Below are 11,601 nucleotides of genomic sequence, written 5' to 3' on the forward strand. Positions count from 1 at the left end.
ATATATATATTTGCATCTTGCCTTATTCCACCTGGAGAAGCTTATAGATTTTGTCACCTGGGTAGTTGTCTCATTTTAATTGAATTCTAATATATCTAATATTGCTGATATTTATTTTTTTGGTGCGGGTACCTCTTGTATGTGGTGCCACTTTTTACCACTTGTGTTAATAAAGGTACTTTTAACTCTATATAGTCTGACCCCATATTATTCTTCGATCATATGTTCGGTTCCCCTTTTTTTGGTCTTCTCTGTGGTGATAAAATGGGAGCAGGGTCAGTGCAGGTTGTAGGCTTTCTTGAAGAGATGGGTTTTGAAGTTTTGTCTGAAAGTTCTGAATGTGGCAGATAATCGGACATGTTGGGGCATAGCATTCTAGAGGATGGAGTATACTCAAGAGAAGTCATGGAGGTGATTGGGTAAGGAGCGTATAAGTGTGGAGAAGAGAAGGAGATCTTTAGAGAACGGGAGGTTAATGGATTTTGGGAGAATATTTTGGAAGTATATGGAGGAGACAGATTATGTATGTCTTTGTGGGTCAATGTTAGAAGTTTGAACTGGATACTTTGGGGAATTGGGACCCAATGAACTGATTTGTAGAGGGGAGAAACAGAGGAGTAGAAAGAAGAAAGATGGATTAGTCAGGAAACAGGAGAGAAGTAAGGTGTTGAATAACTATTTGAGGTTGTGGGATAAAAAAGGTACAAGGGTGGTGAAGCAGTCTTGTTTAGCAGAGGTGACTTGAATGTGAGTGTTGCTTGTTTGACTGCCATGAAGTCTTCCTGTGGTTGCATTTTCTTCCAGCACCACTCCGCAACTCTGGACACTTGCCAAAGCTTTTTTGTGAGATTGTTGTGCCAGGAATGTCTATTCATTCATCGCACTCAGCCATGCATGACAGAGGTGACCGAATCAATAGTTGATGCGAGTGTGGCTTTGTAGTTAATGGTGGCACTGTCTGTGTCATGGAGTAAAGAAATGGAGGGTAGTGTTAGAATAAAGTCAAAGACTGTATGGATATCTAGGTGTGTGAGGTTTTTCTGGGGGTGCACTAGTTGCTGGACATAGGGGCAGGTTAGGAGGACAGAAATGAGAAAGTGAGTAGATGGTGGTCAGATAGGGGAGGTTGTAAGGTTAGAAAGGGAGCAATGACAGGTTCAGAGGTGGGGTATGAATACAGTTACAAGGCACTGAATCAGCTCTTATTGTAAGAGGGGTCCTCTCTGTCTTTCTCTCTTGTAGTGTGTGGATCCTTATATTCATCAGGGTCCTCTCTCATCTAGAGTGTAAGCTCTTGTGGTTAGTGGGGTTCTTTCTCTCTCACCCATAGGGTGTAAGCTCTTATAGACAGCAAGGTTATTTTCTTTCTTTGTTCATTTTCTAAGCAATTGCAAGCTTTCCAGTATTAAGGATTGCATTAATTTATTTGTCACAAATCAAACTTTTGCAGAATATTCGTTGAAGTCATCAAATTCAAATTTCAAAAGATCTGCTCATCTCTACTAAATATCTATATAACAATCTGCATTGATCTTTTGAATAAAAATATAATGACATTTGCTGTCTGGTGACATTTTTCCATGCACATCTCCACATGTTTTAAAGGTAAGCTACAGGGGATTACAGGATGTTTTTTGTAAGTACAGAATATGTCATATATGAATGAAAAGCTTTATTCATATAACCATTGGCTTTGCCATAAAGTATAAGGCAATGCTTTAGGCATTCAAGAATGTATTTCATGATTTTCCAAGCAACAAGGCCACTTCAATCATATTTTATGGATTTGGAATATTTTTTAAATCTCTTAAATGTTATAAAATGAAACAAAAAGCACAATCTTGTATGGAATTCAACATATAATCATCATTGTCTAGCATAAAAAAATTACATTTGGTAAGTGTAATTGCAGTAAGCTAAAAATATATAAGTATTTGAATCCCCGAGGGGTCACAGCCAGTTTCGGGACTTCATGACAGACCATATTTTTTTCACTTTTTACATTCAAGGAGCCTTATCCCCTTCACCCCGAAGCTTGTTTTCACCTTCCTGACCATGTCAATTTTTACAATTTTGACCATTGTAACTTTATGAGGTTATAATTCTAGAACGCTTCAATGGTGCCCACTGGTTCTGAGAATGTTTTCTCAATACATATTGTACTTTATGATAGTGGTAAAATTTCTTTGATATGACTTGTGTTTATTTGTGAAAAAAATAGAAATTTGACTAAAATTTCGCAATTTTCAATCTTCTATTTTTTATGCCCTTAAATCAGAGTTAGAGCACACAAAATACCAAAATATTTTTTTGCTAGGAAGTTACAGTTAAGAAAATAATTATTTGATCCCTTGCTGATTTTGTAAGTTTGTCCAATGACAAAGACATGAACAGTCTATAATTTAAGGGTAGGTTAATTTTAACATTTAGAGAATATCAAAAATAAAATCCAGAAAATCACATTGTATAAATTATATAAATTTATTTAAATTTTGCTGTGAGAAATAAGTATTTGATCCACTGACAACCATTAGGAGTTCAGACCAGTTACTGTAGATGTTCCCAATCAACTTGTTACCTACATTAAAGAGAGCTGTCTTACATAGTCACCTTTATAAAAGTATCCTGTACACAGACTCAAATAATCAGTCAGACTCTAACCTCTACAACATGAGCAAGACCAAAGAGCTTTATAAGGATGTCAGGGACAAGATCATAGACCTGCACAAAGCTGGAATGAGCTACAAAACCATGCGTAAGACGTTGGGTGAGAAGGAGACAACTGTTGGTGCAATAATAAGAAAATGGAAGAAATACAAAATTACTGTCAATCGACATCGATCTGGGGCACCATGCAAAATCTCACCTCGTGAGGTATCCTTGATTATGAGGAAGGTGAAAGATCAGCCTAAAACTACATGGGGGAAATTGTTAATGATTTCAAGGCAGCTGGGACCACAGTCATCAAGAAAACCATTGTTAAAACATTACGCCGTAAAGGTTTAAAATTCTGCAGTGCCCGCAAGGTCCGCCTGCTCAAAAAGGCACACATGCAGGCCCATCTTAAGTTTGCCAATGAACACCTGGCTGGTTTTGTGAGTGATTGGGAGAAGGTCAGATAACACAAAAATTTAGCTCATTGGCATTAACTCAACTCGCCGTGTTTGGAGAAAGAGAAATGCTGCATCCGACCCAAAGAACACTGTCCCCACTGTGAATCATGGAGGTGGAAACATTATGTTTTAGAGGTGTTTCTCTGCTAAGGGCACAGGACTACTTCACCGCATCAATGGGAGAATGGATGGAGCCATGTACCATAAAATCCCAAGTGACAACCTCCTTCCCTCCACCAGGACATTAAAATGGGTCGTGGCGTTGTCTTCCAGCAAGACAATGACCCAAAACTTACAGCCAAGGCAATAAAGGAGTGGCTCAAAAAGAAGCGCATTAAGGTCATGGAATGGCCTAGCCAGTCTCCAGACCTTAATCTCATAGAAAACTTATGGAGGGAGTTGAAGCTCTGAGTGCCAGGCAACAACCTCAAAATCTAATGATTTAGAGATGATCTGCAAAGAGGAGTGGACCAAAGTTCCTTCTGACATCTGCACAAACCTTATCATCAACAACCAAAGAGTCTGACTGCTGTGCCTGCCAACAAGGGTTTTGCCACAAAGTATTAAGTCTTGTTTGCCTGAGGGAAAATTTGCAAAACAATTTTTTTTAGGAACCACCTCACATTTCAAGTGACTTTATGGGGCCTATAAGGCAGAAAGTACTCAAAAGTTAAACCATTCTAAAAACTGCACCCCTCAAAGTACTCAAAACACATTCAAAAGGTTTATTAACCCTTTAGGTGCTTCACATGAATTTTTGTAATGTGGAAGGAAAAAATAAACGTTTAATTTTCTTTCAAAAAATTTTCTTTAGACCTAATTTATTTTTAATTTTGCAAGGAAAACTGGAGAAAATTGGCCATAAAGTTTGTTGTGTAACTTCTCCTGAGCATGCCAAAATCCCATATGTGGGAGATATCTACTGTTTTGGCACACGGCAGGGCTCAGAATTGAAGGAGCGCTATTTCACTTTTTGAATGAAATTTGCTGGCATAATTTGCGGACGCCATGTCACGTTTGGAGAGCCACTGATGTGCCTAAACAGTGGAAACTCCCAATAAATAACACTATTATGGAAACTAGACCCCTTAGGGAACTTATCTATGGGAACTGGGTAAAAATGGCACCAAAATGTGTCTCACAATTTCTGCTGAATGTAGAAATACCCCATATGTGGATGTACAGTACTACTTAGCCATACAAAGAGACTTGGGAGGGATTGAGCACTATTTGCCTCCTGGAGCCCAGATTTTTCTACGCTAGCTTGCGGATTCCATGTAAAGAGCCCCAAAGTGCTAGAAAAACAGAATCCCCCCTCAAGTGACATCATTTTGGAAATTATAACCCTTTGGGAATTTATCTACAGATGTAGTGATGATTTTGACTCCATGGGTGTTTTTTAGAAACCATCAGCAGTGGATGTTGCTGAGTGAAAATTGCAAACTGCCGTTGTAGTGACCAGTACATTATGCCCAGCTCATGCTTCTGAAGACATGCACCCGTAAATTAGGCAGGCTCTCATCATTAAAGAAATGCCAAATATGTGGGCGCTAAATGTGGTTTAGGCACACTGAGGCTCAGGAAAGAGGGGGGAATTTGGATTTGGGAGCAGAGAATTTGTTGAATTTCTTTTGGGGGGGCTTTACAGATCCTTTGTGCTACCAGTAACGTGGAAGTCCCCTATATTTCCATTAAACGATGACAGACTTTCGTAGGGACTTACTTTTTTGTGGACTGAGTTGAAGATTTTATTGGGAACATTTTAAAAAACGTTTGGAATCACATTTATCTGGAGCTCTACGCTTAGCACTTACTGTGAGGTTTACATGTAAATCTCTGAGTAACGAGGCAGATGAAACCCCTGAGGGATCCAATCACTTTAATGAGACAGCAGATTTACTCTGAACTCTGTCTGGCCTTTGTTCAGCGGTGTCCTTTTCAGAAGTGTCCAAAACTATGGCAGATTGCACTTTTATGCAATCCTAAAATGACGGACACTGCAGGATCACAGGTCAGACAGTGTCCACAGTACCTTCATTTGCCTCATTATAGGGAATTTTACGCCTGGGGTTCCATTTGAATCATGTATTTCAGAGATTTACATGGAAATCCCGATGTAAGTATTTGAGACACTGCCTATTTTGCACATTTTCCCACCTACGAACTTCAATTTTGAGAAGCATAATCTAAAAATGAAAGAAAAAAAAGGAAAATCACATTGTATAATTTTTAAATAATTAGATTGCATTTTATTGCATGAATTACAGTATGCATTTGATACAATAGAAAAACAGAAGATAATATTTGGTACAGAAACCTTTGTTGGCAATTACAGAGGTCAGACACTTCCTATAGTTCTTGACCAAGTTTGTAAACACTGCAGCAGATATTTTCGCCTACTCCTCCATACTGATCTTTTCTTGTTTTGAGCGATAGTAAAAAATTCAGATTTGGGAAAATCATCACAAATAACTTCTAATATCCATGTGTTCATACTGAATAATGAATCTAATGCAAGTAAATGGGAAAGCCGAATATTTTTCTTCTGGACCCAACTAACAGGTCTGGGGTCTTGAGAAGAAAGCTGATATGGATGGGAAAGAGCTAAAAGAGAATGGGAACAGCATGGAGAAGATGTCTGCATGCCTTTCTGGCTCACATACAGTATCTGGTAAGAATGTTGGCAGACTACTGCGTTGATTTTAACCCCTTTACCCCCAAGGGTGGTTTGCACATTATGGATCGGGCCAATTTTTACAATTCTGACCACTGTCCCTTTATGAGGTTATAACTCTGGAACGCTTCAACGGATCCCGGTGATTCTGACAATGTTTTCTCGTGACATATTGTACTTCATGATAGTAGTAAAATTTCTTTGATATTACCTGCGTTTATTTGTGAAAAAAACGGAAATTTGGCGAAAATTTTGAAAATTTTGCTATTTTCCAACTTTTAATTTTTATGCAATTAAATCACAGAGATATGTCACACAAAATACTTAATATGTAACATTTCCCACATGTCTACTTTACATCAGCACAATTTTGTAACCAACATTTTTTTTGTTAGGGAGTTATAAGGGTTAAAAGTTGACCAGCAATTTCCCATTTTTCCAACACCATTTTATTTTAAGGACCACATCACATTTGAAGTCATTTTGAGGGGTCTATATGATAGAAAATAAGTGTGACACCATTCTAAAAACTGCACCCCCCAAGGTGCTCAAATCCACATTCAAGAAGTTTATTAACCCTTCAGGTGTTTCACAGGAATTTTTGGAATGTTTAAATAAAAATTAACATTTAACTTTTTTCACAAAAAAATTAATTCAGCTCCAATTTGTTTTATTTTACCAAGGGTAACAGGAGAAAATGGACCCCAACAGTTGTACAATTTGTCCTGAGTACGCCGATACCCCATATGTGGAGGTAAACCACTGTTTGGGTGCATGACAGAGCTTGGAAGTGAAGGAGCGCCATTTGACTTTTCAATGCAAAATTGACTGGAATTGAGATGGGACGCCATGTTGCGTTTGGAGAGCCACTAATGTGCTTAAACATTGAAACCCCCACAAGTGACACCATTTTGGAAAGTAGACCCCCTAAGGAACTTATCTAGAGGTGTGGTGAGCACTTTGACCCACCAAGGGCTTCACAGAAGTTTATAATGTAGAGCCGTAAAAATTAAACAAAAATTTTTCCCACAAAAATTAATATTATTATTTATTATTTATTTATTTTTTATCCCCCAGTTTTGTATTTTTCCGAGGGTAACAGGAGAAATTGGACCCCAAAATTTGTTGTCCAATTTGTCCTGAGTGTGCTGATACCCCATATGTAGGGGGGAACCACCGTTTGGGCGCATTGGAGGGCTCAGAAGGGAAGGAGTGCCATTTGGAATGCAGACGTAGATGGAATGGTCTGCAGGCATCACATTGCGTTTTCAGAGCCCCTAATGTACCTAAACAGTAGAAACCCCCCACAATTGACCCCATATTGGAAACTAGACCCCCCAAGGAACTTATCTAGATTTGTTGTGAGAACTTTGAGCCCCCAAATGTTTCACTACAGTTTATAACGCAGAGCCGTGAAAATAAAAAAAATCTTTTTTTTCCCACAAAAATTATTTTTTAGCCCCCAGTTTTGTATTTTCCCGAGGGTAACAGGAGAAATTGGACCCCAATAGTTGTTGTCCAATTTATCCTGAGTACGCTGATACCCCATATCTTGGGGTAAACTCCTGTTTGGGCACACGGGAGAGCTCGGAAGGGAAGGAGCACTGTTTTACTTTTTCAACGCAGAATTGGCTGGAATTGAGATCGGACGCCATGTCGCGTTTGGAGAGCCCCTGATGTGCCTAAACAGTGGAAACCCCCCAATTATAGCTGAAACCCTAATTCAAACACACCCCTAACCTAATCCCAACGGTAACCCTAACCACACCTCTAACCCAGACACACCCCTAACCCTAATCCCAACCCTATTAACAACCGTAAATGTAATCCAAACCCTAACCCTAACTTTAGCCCCAACCCTATCTGTAGCCTTAACCCTAGCCCCAACTCTAACCTTAGCCCTAACCCTAACCCTAGCCCTAGCCCTAAACCTAACCCTAGCCATAGCCCTAACCCTAGCCCTAACCCTAGCCCTAGCCCTAACCCTAGCCCTAACCCCAACCCTAACCCTAGCCCTAACCCTAGCCCTAACCCTAGCCCTAATGGGAAAATGGAAATAAATACTTTTTTTTATTTTTTTATCTTTCCCTAACTAAGGGGGTGATGAAGGGGGGTTCATGTTGGACAAAATGTGTTTTACATGAGGATCTTGGAAAGGCATCTGTACATGAACTCTGCCATGTGTGGCAGACTACAAAGAGTCAAACATTCAGTGTCCTCACCATGAAGAACACTAACCATCTTCTCCTCCTCATGGCACATCACCTCCTCCTCCTCATGCCATCCAGGCTGGACAGGCATGCAGCAGGGATTGGGAGGAGTCCCCTATGTAGCGTAGACCAAAAACTCCTGTTCCTCCTAATCCTTCTCCTTCTCTTCCTCCTATTTCTTCAAATGTATCCTTAGGATATTGTGTGAGGCTGGGCTCTGTGATATCAGCCCCTGTAAAATCTTGCTTTATAGCCACCTGCTCGGCATTCAAAGATTCCTCTTTGATATTCTGCAGTGATTGTTTTAATAGAAAGAAGAGCGTGATAATTATGTTGATAATAGCATCACCAGCACGCACCATCTTGGTGCAGTACTCAAAGTTTTGAAGAACCTCACATATGTCAGCGATCCACACCCACTCGGCAGTTGTTATATGTGGGGGCTGAGTGGAACTCTGATGGGCACTGAAGAGCTTGAAATCAGCATGTGGGCAGGTCACAAATCAGTTAGTGATGAGGCAAATGACAGCGCTACAGTAGACAGGCGAAAGCCTGAGCTGTCTTTTAGAAATGTGCACTGACACGGCATACCTTGGAAGGTAGGTCCGGAAAGTCAGGGTATGTTTTTAATAAAATGCTGTACAACCAAGTTCAGCACGTGGGCCATGCATTTAACATGTACCAGCTTGCAGAGCTTTAAAGCCGCCACCAAGTTATGACCATTACCGTACAAAACCAGACCTGGTTGGAGGTTCAGCAGTGAGAGCAACTGATTGGCCTGTTCTTTTATCCCTTTCAACAGCTCGGCTGCATTGTGAGCTTTATCACCTAAACAGATGAGCTTCAGCAGAGCCTGCTGCCGCTTCACCAAGGCAGTGCTGTAGACTTCCCAGATGGATAGTGATGGGTAGGCTAGTTCTGCTGAGGATGAGGAGGAGGAGGAAAGACAGAAAATTGAATATGAGGAGACTGAAACCCTGATGAAAGTTGGGCCCACTATTCTTGATGTGGGTAAGATGTGTGATGTCCCAGCATCTGACTCTGACCCAGACTCCACTAGGTTAACCCAGTGTGCTGTCAGGGAAGTGTAGCGCCCTTGTCCACAAGAACCTGTCCACGTGTCTATGGCTAGGTGGACCTTCAATGTGACTGTGTTGGCCAGAGCATGGCTGATATTGTGAAACACGTCCTTCTGTAACATGGGGACGGCAAACCAGAAAAAATAGTGGCAGCTTGGAATCGAGTACCATGGGGCTGCCACTACCAAGATGTCGCGGAAAGACTTAGTTCCCTCAAGTCAAAATGGCAACTTTTCCAGGGCTAACAATCTGGCAATGTGGGTGTTTAGCATTTGAGCCTGTAGGTTGGTGGGTGGATATTTCTGCTTTCTGTTAAAGAGGAATGGGCAGTGGTTTTACCCTCAGACAGAGATTTTGTACCCAGGCGTTCTGCAAACCTACCGGGGTGCTTGGCTGCCATGTGCTTTTGCATGCAGGTGGCTCAGGTTAGCAGTGTTCTTGCCTCTTACCTTGGTTTAGCTGATGATGCAAATTATAGTTGTTGTGTCTGAAGTAATTTCATAAAAAACTGCCATACAGGGGAACAATGCACCCTTGGCCTTTTTTTCTTCGCAAGTGCAGGGGCTCTGTGAAACAGTTGACCGAATTCTCCTTCTGGTCAAACCACTACCTCTTCTTGCCTGTTTTCATGCTATGGATCCATCCCTCTCTGGACTGCTGTGCTTGATAGGTGTCCCACCATGCCTGATTGGATCAGTGGTCTCATCATCGACTGTGTCATCTTCCAATTCATCAATCTGATCCTCCTTCTGAGTTGCAATTTTAGGCTGACCTGATGGCAACTGTGCATCTTGATTATCTTCCACCTCTTCAGACATGAATTGACCTTCCCGAAAGAGGCGTTCTACTGGGTTTCGTGGGTGCTCAAATGTTTGGGCATCACTGCATTCCACCTCCTCATGACCTTCTTTAATGGTGCACATTGAGAGGCCTGAAAAATTACAAGGGAGCGTAAACGGTTTCTCAGAGTGTCCAGCATTGGGGTCATATATCTCCTGGGACTCTTGATGGTGTGAGGAAGGATGACCATTTTGAAGATTCATGGCTACTGAGACTGGACCGTGTGGGAGACATTGTGGTGCTGCTTGTCAACACACTGGAGCCTTTGTCTGCCATCCAACACACAACATTCTTGCATTTGTCTGTGTTCGTCAGTGGTGTAGTGTGCTGACCAAATTTTTGGCAGGAAGCTAGAATGAGATACAGTCACCTTCCGATCTGTCACACGGCCTTGGCGGGCACCACCACATCCACATCCCTTAACGTCATCCTTTCTCATATTTAATGCGTTATGCTTATGAAAAAAAAAATCCTGGCTTTATTTTTCACTAGTACCCTAGCAGAGGTGTTATGTATAAATCTTCTATATCTAGCAACGTGTGGTTATTTTTTTTTTCAGATATCAGCTTTATTACACATGGCAACAGCAGAGCCGTTAAAATTAAAAGTAAATAGTCATATTGGCATATCTCAGCAGGCTTTGCGCCAGTCTCACAACTGCTAGATAAAGATACGTATTTATAAACCAATGGAAAATTAGTATTTTTTATATCACCTTGCTGACACACTGCAGCAGCGGACTAATGAAAATTATTGCCACTGGAAAATTGTGACGTTTAATTATCTCTGCCCGGATTGCGCCAGCCGCACAGTTGCTAGTTAAAAAAATGGTATTTATTTAACAAATAGAAATTTTTTATTTTTTAGATCTCCTTTGTGAGACAAAATGAATGGAGCCCCAGCAGACCAATAAGGACTCTAATGTACAAGTAAGTGCACAACAGAAGGGAAAAAATGTTTATGAGAAGGAGGGCCTGGGTGTGCCAGTACAGCCACTCTCAGCCATGACTGCCTCCCTGGCCTCCATTTCAGTGGCACTGAAAAATATTATTTAGCTGTAAAAAAAATATTATATGCTGCTATGCATGAATATTATATAGCTCTTAAAAATGTTTTTATATGCTAGTACTACCTAATATTATTTGCCTACAAATAGAAGTGACTTGTATATTATGGTAGTGGACGAAAGCCTACCTATCTCTCCCTAATCCCACAGTCTATTCCTAATCATAAACTATACAACACATTGCAAGATAGTCGAGATATCCAGCATGTACTTGCAATGATGTTGAGAGAACTATACTTCACCCTCATGAGCTCTTAATAGAGCTTTTTGGAATAAAAAATCTCCCAATGCGCTCCTTTTGCTCTCCCTATGCTCACGCTATGCTCTTGTTACGTTGTTTCCAGCTACAATGTGCACAAGACTGCGTCGGCAGGGATTACATATCTCCCATGATGCTGTAAGGCCAGCCAGTCACAGTAGTGCCACACCAAAGAGGGCGTCAGCATTACTGTGATTGGCAAGTCAGCCCAGCATGTTTATTGGCTGCAAATAAAGCGAAAAACATGCTGAGCGGGTCACTCAAATACACCGAGTAACGAATAGCCCAAATAGGGTACTATTCGTGTGAGTAACAAATAGTGCCGAATGTATTCGCTCATCACTAATCTTTTCCAGATCT

This window comes from Ranitomeya imitator, chromosome 1 (genome assembly GCF_032444005.1).
Source record: "Ranitomeya imitator isolate aRanImi1 chromosome 1, aRanImi1.pri, whole genome shotgun sequence".
NCBI classification, from domain to species: Eukaryota; Metazoa; Chordata; class Amphibia; order Anura; family Dendrobatidae; genus Ranitomeya; species Ranitomeya imitator.